Genomic DNA, 13,654 nt, shown 5'->3' with positions numbered 1-13,654 from the left:
CGTACTCTGGCATAAAAAAAAGGAGCTTTTGAATAATTAGCCCCGAGGGGCTAAATGCCAGGGGCAAAATTAATAAATTTAAAGGGGGCCAAGAGGACCCTCCAGCCCCGGGGACCGCCACTCCCCGGGGATATAAAATAAATTGTTTGGAGGGGGTCAAAAGCCCCTCCTAGTATAATTTGTGGGGGGGCTGAATGGTCCCCCAAACCCGGGGACCACTACCGCCCGGGGCTTTGTGTATTATGGGAGGGGGGCTGCATGGCCCCCCTCCTGGAGCCCTTGACGATCCTGTAAACCGCCACCCCCCAGAGCGAGCTCCTGCAGTGTCCTAGGGGGGGAACTCCCCCAGGACACTGTTGTTTGCTATGAGAGGGTGGGAGTCTCCCACCCTCCCATAGTAAGCGTGGTTTGGATTTTGAAAAAGAGAGCAGGGAAACATTCTCTCTCTTTCAAAATCCAAACCATATTGCTTTTCAACACGGGGAGCTGCTTGTTAGCAGCTCCCCATGTGGAAAAGCAATGCTGGCTTTTGTAGGATGTGGGGAGCCGGCTGGGACCCTGGGGGCATTGGGGCTTCCCCCATGGTCCCCAACGGTATTTATAAGCCTCGAGGATGGGGTCCCTGGGGTAATAGTAATTAGTAATAGGGGCTATTTTTTTTACGGTAAAATTGGGAGTCGCGCAGCCAACTCGGCGCTCAGTGCGGCCCCCTGTTGTGCATGCGTTGGATGGACGGCTCCTAACCTGTAGGGTGTGCAACTCCAGAGCCTGTGGTCACGACTTTAGCGAGTTGGGTGCTCGACTCCAAGCCAAAAAACAAATAATATTTTTCAGATATACATAAAGCTTATGTGTTTAGCTCTTAAGTGGCTCTAAATAGAGCACTTGTGTTTATTGAGAGATTTTAGTACCTACAAGTAAGTACCTATGCAGAGTCTAAAGTTCAAGAGGAAGACTCTGTTTCCCTCATCTGTAAAATGTACACATCTGTCCTATGGATGCTATCCATATTGAAACGCAGATTGTTGTGGTAAATGACCCCATTCTATAGTCTCCGAGAAAAGCAGAAACAGATTTATTCACATGTTTCCTAGCTTTCTCAATCTGTGGACAAAATTGATTGGACCAGTTCCATTTCTACCTTTGATATATGTTAGAATAGAAAAGGCAGTTTGGGGATAAGATGACATCACTTCTCCAAAGCTGTCCTTCATAAGCATTTCTAGACCTACCCCAGTCAAAGTGCCTAGGTCATTGCCACCACAGTGCACAATTATGAAGTCAGGGTGTTGGAGATGCGAAAATGACTTAACCAATGACATTAATTGGTGCCACTTTAACCCTCTTTGTCCAATCCATTTAATGTCTACATTTCGTAAACCTGTGTTTGTAAATTCCTTTGTTTTCTGCATACCTCTGACTCCAGAACATATAGCTGTGTCCCACAATCCACACTCTAAGCATCTTGAAGGAAGGTCTAGATGCACTCAGATGGTCTCTGTAAATGAAATGGAAAATTGAAAACTAAGATTTTTCTAAAATGGTGGATAAGATGCAGTTTTGAAAAAAGAAAATAAATGATTGGTTGTTTGACAACATTCTACACTGAAACTAGAGTACATGTTTCTGTTTTATAAAAGCATGATTCTTATTGGTTAACAAAAACTGATTGAAAGGAACGTTACATAAGGTAAGCTGATATACTGAAAACTCAAGCACACTTACTGTTTTGATTAGCAACATTGTGTGGTGAACTGCTGACCTGTGTGCACAGTTAAGTGTTCTATGAACTGTTTTTATGATAACAGGCAGAAGGCAGATTTGGGATAGGGTTTAAATTTATGTAAATTGGAAATGGTTGAAATGTGTAACCAATAGAAATGTGTGTTTTCTTTTGAATTAATGTGGGAAGGAATGTGATTTGGTGTATATGTGTGCAAAATGAGAGGGAAACTTTGCCATTCTTTGGTTTTGGTGAGAGATATACAGAACAGAGATTCTGTATAAGAAAATCGGCTGTGTGACTGACATAATTCTTAATCTACAAAACAATTTGAAAGGTGAGTTATTAATTTGTGAGGGGATGTATGTGGTGCATTTTGATTTTAATCAGACTAATATGTTTCTCCTGCTAAAGTGTAGGGAATACATGTTTTTCTCTAGAATCCTATTGTGAGTGTATGTGCATTTAGAAACCATTCTGAGATAAGCATTTGTGTATTCATGTGTTTACAGACAGATAACTGTGCTATTCTCATGTTTTCGTAGGATTAGAAGCCAGTCATTTTTTATGTATTTTTAAAACGAGTGAAGTTTCTATATTAAAATACAGTACTCCTTCTAGACTATGAAATGTGTTTTGGTAAAATGCAAGGGATAGTGTTGTTTGTCTAGAATCACAGAGTGAGTCTGTGTGCATTTAGGAATCACTCTGAGAGAAGCATTTTGGTACTTCATATGTTTGCTGACATCTAACTGATTAAAAACGTATTATGTTTTGAAATTTTGGTAGAATTAGAAAATAGTCATTGTTCTTGTGTTTCCAAAATGAGTTTAGCTTTAATAGTAAAATGCAGTAATGAAATATGTGGAATAGATGTTTGCAGATTCATAAGTACATGTATCATTGCAGTGAGCCAGGCTTTTGGGCATGCAGTGCTTGAAACTCCTATGCACTATGCAAGCAGTAGTGTAATCACCTTCACACTTGTGTTTCAGGTCTACATTTCCCCAGTCAGTATCTCTACACTCCATTTATAAGAAATACTGTTATTTGTTTAGAATCACACTATGAGTCAGGGTCCTTTTGGGAAAATTGAGAGAGAATGATTTGGTTGGTTGATATGTTTGCAGACATATAAGTACATGTACTCCTGCAGTGACACTACCCCCAGCACGACCCCCTACACTACACAAACACCACTTCAATACCGTAAACCCTAAATCCACCCCAACACGACCACCTACACTACCCAATCACCACTGCACTACCCAAAACCCTAAAACACTACCCCAGCATGACCCCCTACACCACCCAAAGACCATTTTATGTTATGTTATGTTAATTAATTTGAAAAGCGCATCTGCTACCTGCAGGTGTCCTGGCGCTATCTGCTGTCCCTAGCGGAAGTGGGTTGCTGGATCAAAGAGAGGTTCTAAAACAACCAGGTTTTAATCATTTTTCTGAAGGGGAGTAATTCAGTACAGCTCCTCAGATGAACGGGGAGCTGGTTTCAAAGTCTTGCTGCACCTACCACAAAGCTCTTACCACCCCACTGAGCCTTTTTCACTGGTGATACTCTTGCTAATTTTTGAGCTGATGAGCGCAGAGTTCTAGATGGTAAATACCATTGAAATTGGTCCTGAAGATAGTTTGTACCCTGATTATGAAGTGACCTGAAGACAAGGCACAAAGATTTAAAACGTATCCGTTGTCTCACCGGTAACCAGTGAATTCTGCGAATCTCACTAGAGATGGGGGAAAATTTAGGTAAGCCGGAAATCAGCCTGGGAGCTGTATTCTGCAACAGCTGAAGCCTCCGCAACAGCCTCTTTTGGATGTTTAGTTAGAGGCTGTTGCAATAATCAAGTCTTGACATAACAAGTGCTGTGACCACCGTCTCTCCCTGGGCAAGAAAGGGAGAATTTTCTTAGTGGTTCTAATGGTGAACATCGTAGAAGAAACCACAGCATTAATTTGTTTACTCATATCAAGTCTCTCATTGCACTACCCTAAAACTTAAATTTACCCCAGCACGACCTCCTACAATACCCAAACACCACTGCACTACCCTAGGACACTACCCCAGCACAACCCCTTACAGTACACAAACGCCACTGCACTACCCTAAACCCTAAATCTATCCCCAGCACAATCACCTACACTACCCATTCACCACTGCACTACCCTAAACCCTAAAACACTGATAGAGCACGATCCCCTAAACTACCCAAACACCATTGCACTACACTAAACCTTAAATCTACCCCCAGCACGATCACTTTCACTACCCATTCACCACTGGACTACCCTAGAACACTACCTCAGCACGACCGCCTACACTACCCAGACAACACTGTACTACCCTAAATGCTAAACAACTACCTCCAGCACAATGCCCTACACAAACACCACTGCACTACCCTAAACCCTAATTCTATCCCCAGCACAACCACCTACACTACGCATTCACCACTGCACTACCCTAAACCCTAAAACACTACCTCAGCACAACCCTGTACATTACCCAAACACTACTGTACTTCCCTAAACCCTACAACACTACTCCCTGCATGACCCCCTACACTACCCAAACACCACTGCACTACTCTAAACCCTAAATCACTACCTCCAGCAGGACCCCCTATACTACACAAACGCCACTGCATTATTCTAAACCCTCAAAAACTACCCCTACACTACACAAACACCAATGCACTACCCTAAGCCCTAAAACACTACCCCTACACCACAGAAACACCACTGAACTACACTAATCCCTAAAACACTACCCCAGCATGACCCCCTACACTAACCAAACACAATACCCTAAACCTTAAATCTACCCCAGCATGACCTCCTATAATATCCAAACACCACTGCACTACCCTAGAACACTACCCAGCACGACCCCCTACACTACAGAAACACCAGTGTACTACCCTAAATCTACCCCCAGCATGACCACCTACACTACCCATTGACCACTGCACTACCCTAAACCCTAAAACACTACCACAGCACAGCCCCCAACACTACCCAAACACCATTGCACTACCCTAAACATTAAACCTACCCCAGCACGAACTCCTACACTACTCAAACACAACTGCACTAACCTAGAACACTACCCCAGCACGACCCCCAACACCACTCAAACATCACTGCACTACAGTAAACTCTAAAACACTACCCCAGCACGACCCCCTACACTACCCAAACACTACTGCAGTACCCTAAAACACTACCCCAGCATGACCCCTACACTATATAAAAACCACTGTACTACCCCAAACAATAAATCTACCCCAGCAAGACCCCCCATATTGCACAAACACTGCTGCACTTTCCTAAACCCTAAAACACTAACCCCAGCACAACCCTCTACAATACCCAAACACTACTGCACTACCCTTAACCTAAAAACACTACCCCAACATGACCCCATACACTACCCAAACACCATTGCACTGCCCTAAACCTTAAATGTACCCCTGCACGACCTCCTACTCTACCCAAACCGCACTGCACTACCCCAATTCTACCCCCAGAACGACCCCCTACACTACCCAAACAGCATTGGACTACCCTAAACCTTAAATGTACCCCAGCACGACCTCCTACACTATCCAAATACCACTGCACTACGCTAGAACACTACCCCAGCATGAACTCCTATACTACAGAAACACCAGTGCACTACCCTTAACCCTAATCTACCCCCAGCACGACCACCTACACTACCTATTGACCACTGCACTACCTTAAACCTTAAAACTCTAAACCAGCACAACCCCCTACACTACCCAAACACCATTGCACTACCTTAAATCTACCCCAGCAGAACTCCTACACTATCCAAACACCACTGTACTTCCCTAAACTCTAAAACACTACCCCCAGCACGACCCCCTACATTACTCAAACACCACTGCACTACCCTAAACTCTACAACACTACCCCCAGCATGACCCTCTACACTATACAAACACCACGGCACTACCCTAAACCCTAAATCTATCCCCAGCATGACCCCCTACACTACACATTCACCACTGCACTACCCTAAACCCTAAAACACTACCCCAGCATGACCCCCTACACTACCCAAACACAATTGCAATACCCTAAACCTTAAATCTACCCAGCAAGACCTCCTACCCTATACAAACATCACTGCAGTACCCTAAAACACTACTCCAGCACGACCCCCTATACTACCCAAACACTACTACATTACCCTTATCCCTAAAACACTACCCCAATACGACCCCCTACACTACCCAAACTCCATTGCACTGCCCTAAACCTTAAATGTACCCCTGCAGACCTCCTACACTACCCAAAAAGCGCTGCACTACCCTAGAACACTACTTCAGTACGACCACTTACACTACACAAACACCATTGCACTACTATAAACCCTACATCTACCCCCAGCACAACCACCTACACTACTCATTTACCACTGTACTACCCTAAATCCTAAAACACTACCCCAGCATGACCCCCTACACTACACAAAAAACATTGTACTCCCCTAACCCCTAAATCTACCCCCAGCACGACCACCTACACTACCCAAACACCATTGCACTACCCTAAACCTTAAATCTACCCCAGCACGCCCTCCTATACTATCCAAAGACCGCTGCACTACCCTAGAGCACTACCCCAGCATGACCCCCTACACTACAAAAACACCACTGAACTACCCTAAATCCTAAATCTATCCCCAGCACGACCCCCTACACTACCCATTCACCACTGCACTACCCTAAATCCTAAAACACTACCCCAGCATGACCCCCTACACTACCCAAACACCATTGTACTTAAACCTTAAATCTACACCAGAAGAACCTTCTACACTACCCAAACACCACTGCACTACCCTAGAACACTACCACAGCACAACCCCCTACACTACCTAAACACCATTGCACTACCCTAAACCTTAAATCTACCCCAGCACGCCCTCCTATACTATCCAAAGACCACTGCACTACCCTAGAGCACTACCCCAGCATGACCCCCTACACTACAAAAACACCACTGAACTACCCTAAATCCTAAATCTATCCCCAGCACGACCCCCTACACTACCCATTCACCACTGCACTACCCTAAATCCTAAAACACTACCCCAGCATGACCCCCTACACTACCCAAACACCATTGTACTTAAACCTTAAATCTACACCAGAAGAACCTTCTACACTACCCAAACACCACTGCACTACCCTAGAACACTACCACAGCACAACCCCCTACACTACCCAAACACCATTGCACTACCCCAAACCTTAAATCTACCCCAGCACGACCTCCTACACTACCCAAACACCACTGCACTACCCTACAACACTACCCCAGCACAACACCCTACACTACTCAAACACAACTGCACTATCCTAAACTCTAAAACACTACCCCCAGCATGACCCCCTACACTACACAGACACCATTGCTCTACCCTAAACCCTAAATCTATCCCCAGCATGACCCCCTACACTTCCCATTCACCACTGCTCTACCCTAAACCCTAAAACACTACCCCAGTATGACCCCCTACACTACCCGAGCACCATTGCACTACCATAAACCTAAAATCTACCCCAGCACGACCCCCTACACTACCCAAACACCACTGCAGTACCCCAAAACACTACCCCAGCACGACCCCCTACACTATGTAAAAACCACTGCACTACCCTAAACACTAAATCTACCCCCCAGCATGACCCCCTCCACTACACAAACACCTTTGCACTACCCAAAACCCTAAAACACAACCCCAGAATGTCCTCTACATTACACAAACACCACTGCACTTCCCTAAACCCTAAAGCACTACCCCCAGCACGGCACCCTACACTACTCAAACACTACTGCACTACCCTTAACCCTGATACAGTACCCCAACACAACCCCCTACACTACCCAAACGCCATTGCACTGCCCTAAACCTTAAATATACCCCTGCACGACCTCCTATACCACCCAAACAGCACTGCACTACCCTAGAACACTACTTCAGTACGACCCCCTACACTACACAAACACCACTGCACTACCCTAAACTTTAAATCTTTACTGTTGCAAAACCATAGTGACTGTTTATGTACCATGTACTAATCTATTCACTAAAGTAAAAGTGAACCAATTATGAATTCACTCAGTGTCTCTCCTTATGGTATTGAAATAATTTAGTTAATATGCATGTACTCATGCAGTGAGCCAGATTTTAGGGTTATGAAGTGCTTCAAACTGCTATGCACAATGCATGTAGTGGTCTAACCACCTTCACACTTGTGCTTCACACCTACAATTTCTTAATCAGACTTTACATGACATGTGTTTGTATAGTAATAGAAAAGTATAATTTATAAAGATATTAATACACACTTATTTATGATTATTTTTAAAGATACTGTTTATCATCATTAAAATAAAGTTATCATGTCAGAGAAAGAAAGAAAAAGAAAAGGTCTGAAAACGGATACTTACTTGAAAAAAACTCAACCACAATTATTGAATGACCAACATAATGTGGCTAAAAAGAGAATAAATTCTGGTAAGACCACAAAGAACTTTAATGAAAATAATACTAGAGTCAGAAAAAAACTGAAAATGTTAAAATCACTGAAAATGTTCCAAGCATCAAAAAAAGTGCAAAGAGTAGGAAAGGAAAAAAGGCAATATACATACAAAGGATCCGACTTATAGCAAAAGAAGAGAAAATCAATATAAAGAAATTTGTAAAAAAATATTTTATAATAGAGTAGTACATAATTTGATGAAAGGTACAAAGAAATTTAAAAAGAGAACAGTATTTTATAAAAAGAAGAAGCACATCAAATCCATTGTTGAAAAGGCTTTTGACGTAAAAAGGAAACTATTCATTTTAGTATTAAAAAGAATGTGATCACTAGATAAACCAATCCACTTAATGAAGACCAAAAGTAAGAGGAAAGAGTAAATAATAGAACACATTTTTGTGATTTTTTTGGGATGAATGGAAACACAGTTCAAGTTCTGAGCCTTTTTTTAGTGAAGAGGTTTATTTTCAGTCCAATGATTTGTTGCATGCAGTTGACAGCAGTGGTCGAGCTTATGAGGTTATAAATGGTTGTCCAATTGAAAAAGAGAAAATTGTTCCCAGAAATGCAGAAGAAGTGATAGCTGATGAAGTTCTAGGCAGACATCATAAAGCGGGAATGGACACTGGTATCTTCAATAACCATTGGATATTTTTGACAACCCTCATAGGCGCTTGTTGATTCTGGTGTTAACGTTGCGGTATATCTTTTCGTCCGCCCCTTATCAAGCGTCAGGGCATAGTCATTGGGTTGTCAAGTAACGTGCTATATGCCTGCCTCACCAGAGGCAACCTCAAGTTAGTGTAGAAGTGTCCAGAAATTCGGGGGACAGATTTCAGGAGGTAGTAGGTAGAAAAAACGTTAAAAAACAGTGACACACCAGAAGCAAAATTCATTAAGAAAAAGGTGGGTACTGTTGGTTAAAAAATAGTGTTATATTAAGTAATCGAGTTACCAGATTACCATATTACTCTTAAAGACAGGTCGACATGTTTCAGCTCACCTGGGCCAAAAGGTCTTTGGAGCTTTCGTCAGGACAAAACAAAAAACAGGACAAAGAAGATGGGTTTTTTTACTCACACAACTTGTGTAGTTTTCATAGAATAGTACGAAGATCTCATACTGAGATTCCTGTGTTATGGGAACAAAACGACAATTCAAAAAGAACGTTACATGGAGCAATGGCATATAGCGCGCTTACAAAGCTTAAAGCTAAGAGAGAAGAACACTAGTTCCTCAAGTAGGGTGCACCTATTGCGGGCACTAAAGGGGGACGGGGGTCCAGAAGAGGAAAACAAATAGGAGGTTCAGTTCACTGGAGTTTAGACATTCTTAAGGGTAAGTAGGCATTGCGCAGCAAAAGGGTTTGTTAAGTTTAAGAAAGGTTACAGGTTTCAACAAGTCTAAGGTAGATCGCTACGAGGAAAGTAGTGCGTGAGTAGAAATTTCTCACATACCTTCGTAAGTAGTTAATTTCTCCACATCAGGTTGCAAAAGAGTCGCTACTAACGAGGTCTTTGCTACGGAGATGAAATAAACAAAGGTGTTTAAAGGTTAGGGCCTCACAGTGTATAAGAGTACCAAAGGTCTGGAGGCATTTGTTGACGGAGCTAGCCGCCATTCTTACCCAGGTGTAGTAGAGCATTCACTCCTAGTGCTGACTCTGCCCCTACTGTTTGCACTATTTATAGCGAAAAATAGAAAAGGGGTTACCAGGTAGAATAGACCTACTTAAAGATGGTGGGTCTGTGAAGGTAGGTAGTGCACTCATTGGTGTAGGATTGAATGGAAACATAAATGAAACCTGTGCTGTGGGAATGGAGAAACAGCGCTGCTTTTAGTTTCCCTTGAAGAAATTCGTATAGGTCGATGTTATATACAAATTCTCTAGGATCGAGTTACTAGGGGGATACTTATTTCATTGATCAAAAGGTTTCAGAGAACAGATTAGGAGAACTGGTGCCATGGAATATTGTCATTCATCCCAGATATGTGGGTTTTGAGGCGATTGACCCATCACTGTTCCTTTTCGAAAAGGATCTGTTCAGCATTTTGTTTTTTGTCGTGGAGCATCTCAAGGATTGTCCATCTGAGGTCATCGCATGTGTGTCCAGCATCCACAAAATGTGTGCAGAGTTTCGTGGTATTTTTCTTCAGTCTCACATTACTTCTGTGCTCACCTATGCGTATTTTAACTTTTCTGCAGGTCATGCCCACGTATTTCAGTTAATTAAACAACAAGGGGTGGTGATGGACAGAGTTTCTGAATTAAGCAGAATACTCTCTCACCCAGTCAAGAGATCAGGGCTAGATCCAACACCGTTTTTTAGCTCACTGCACCATCCCAGCTCAGAACCTGGCTATATGCAAATTAGTCTGTTCCTGTCCCAGTGCATGATGGGAACAGGGCAAACCAAACTACAAAGCCAATTCTTTCACTGGGAAGGAAACAAGCTTCCGGGGACCGGTTTCTGGCATTACAGCCTTCTTCGGCCCGGCTTGCTTGAATCCTGATGGTGCAATGAGCAAGGGACTCACATCTGAGTATACCCTTCCATGCTTATGGTGGACAAAATAATTAAACAACAAGGGGTGGTGATGGACAGAGTTTCTGAATTAAGCAGAATACTCTCACCCAGTCAAGAGATCAGGGCTAGATCCAACACCGTTTTTTAGCTCACTGCACCATCCCAGCTCAGATCCTGGCTATATGCAAATTAGTCTGTTCCTGTCCCAGTGCATGATGGGAACAGGGCAAACCAAACTACAAAGCCAATTCTTTCACTGGGAAGGAAACAAGCTTCCGGGGACCGGTTTCTGGCAATACAGCCTTCTTCGGCCCGGCTTGCTTGAATCCTGATGGTGCAATGAGCAAGGGACTCACATCTGAGTATACCCTTCCACGCTTATGGTGGACAAAATAATTAAACAACAAGGGGTGGTGATGGACAGAGTTTCTGAATTAAGCAGAATACTCTCACCCAGTCAAGAGATCAGGGCTAGATCCAACACCGTTTTTTAGCTCACTGCACCATCCCAGCTCAGATCCTGGCTATATGCAAATTAGTCTGTTCCTGTCCCAGTGCATGATGGGAACAGGGCAAACCAAACTACAAAGCCAATTCTTTCACTGGGATGGAAACAAGCTTCCGGGGACCGGTTTCTGGCATTACAGCCTTCTTCGGCCCGGCTTGCTTGAATCCTGATGGTGCAATGAGCACGTATTTCAGTTGGCAGGGACATGTGACAAGGTACACCACATGTGTTGAATTGCAATTCGTGTGTGCTCTTTGGGTCCAGATTAAGTCCTCGGTAAGCTGTAACGTCTTAGTGGTCTTGGTAAATTTGCACACGCCACAGGTACCACAGGGAAAATGCCCTGTTACGGGGGCCATGTTGACATTTCTGATGGTAGCCACAGTGGAATTTTTCTTCTTTGGGCGAGTGTGCACCAGCACATCCCTCAGATTCTTTTTTCTTTTATTCGCGAATCTAGGTTTCGGCCAGTTGAACGTTCCTGAAGTAACTATTCTCCAGTTTTTCCTTATTAGTTTTTGTACTTCGTAACTTGCTGGGCAGTAGGTTGTGACGCAGGTGACCAGATCTTTTGTCGGTTCTTTTTCGTGGATCTGTAGCAGACATTCTCGTGGTTGGTTCTTGGCTCTCTTGCTGCATTTTGCAATAACTCAGGGCGTATAATCTCTTGCTCGGAGTTTTTTGCTCAAGACTATGGCTTGTTCTTTATAGTCACAATCTTTGCTGCAATTGCGTTTATGCCGGAGAAATTGACTATATGGCAGGTTGTCTCTGAGTGGTCGAGGGTGGTAGCTCTGATATGATAATAGACTATTTTTGGCCGTTGGTTTTGTGTAAGTCTTAGTCTCTAGTTTACCGTTTTCAGAGAAGATGGTCAAATCAAGAAAGTCAATGCTCGTGTTGCTGGCGGTGAAGGTAAATTTGAGCCAGCGATCTTTGCTGTTCAACCATTCCATGAATGTGGTTAGGTCTTGTTTTGTTTCCCAAATCAACAGAATGTCGTCAATGTATCGTTTCCAGTATTTGATACTGGAAACGTACGGGTTCTCGTTGTTTAAGACAAACTTCTGTTCGAATTGGCTGACGTATAGTCCTGCTACTGACGGCGCAAAAGCGCTGCCCATGGATGTCCCGTGGCAGTACATCATACTCCAATGCGAAAGTTAGTGAGAAGATTGTATTTTGCAAAAAGTCCAGCACTTAAGTTAAATGAGTTGAACAGTACTCTTTTGCCTGGGTCAGTATCAGATGTGAAGAAGGTTTGCGATGACATTGAGTTTTGTTACTTTGGTCCTGAACAAGAGAGTGAAGAAACATTAATAGAAGAAAATGTTGGAGAGAATGTTGAACATAGTTGTACAAATATTTTGAAGGTGAAATGACAAAGTTTAAGGTGATTTCAGGTGAAAGGCCAAATTTTTCTTGTATTTGTTGTCGGCAAACTCACTATAAAAATCAGAATAGGAGTGTTGATCTGTTTTTAAAAAGTGAAAAAGAAAATAATGATAAGTGGAAGGAATTTGCAACCTATTTGTTGATTTGGGTTCTGATCAGCGTGTTTGTAAATATTGTTATAACAAATTAGATGAGAATAAAATGCCCGCTAGAGCTGTGTATAATAATTTAGAGTTAGTTGCTATTCCTCCACATTTGATAGACTTAAACACCTATGAGTCTATTCTTATTCAATGTGTCCACCCATTTCAGATTATTGTTCGTATGGAGCCTAAAAAAGGTAAATTGCCTCCTTCAGATTTACAAAGAAGATTAAAAGGGAGAGTTGTACCGTTAGATTTAAAGAAAAAGATTGAAACTATTGGTGTACAGAGTGCAGAAAGTAAACCACTAGTTATTCTTGTTAATGGTGTGCCGACTAAGAATAAGAAAATCGGGCAGGAATTAGTGGATAGTAGGAATGTGCAAAAGGCAACATTGTATTTGATAAAAAACAATATATACTATAAGAATGTTTATGTGGTAGAAGAAGAAATACTTTTAACAGAAGATATTGAAACGTCAAGTGGACAAATTGAAAAAGTGGACATGTTAAGACGTGAAGAAATCTATGAACATTACAGTGAGCATCCACTTCATTCAAAAGAAGTGAAGGGGAACACTATTGAGTTATTCCAAATGAAAAAAGCAAAAGGAAGTCCCATGAGTGTATGGGAAGAGAGCTTGTAAGCTCATTGTTTTCCGCAATTGTTCCCAACTGGAAAAGGAGGATGATATGATGAAAGTCCTGTGCAGATTCCTGCATCTGAATATCGGACAACAAGATTATATGCAGAAGCTC

The sequence above is a fragment of the Lissotriton vulgaris genome, chromosome 6 (genome assembly GCF_964263255.1).
Source record: "Lissotriton vulgaris chromosome 6, aLisVul1.2, whole genome shotgun sequence".
Taxonomy (NCBI): domain Eukaryota; kingdom Metazoa; phylum Chordata; class Amphibia; order Caudata; family Salamandridae; genus Lissotriton; species Lissotriton vulgaris.
Note: the sequence above shows the minus strand (reverse complement) of the source record.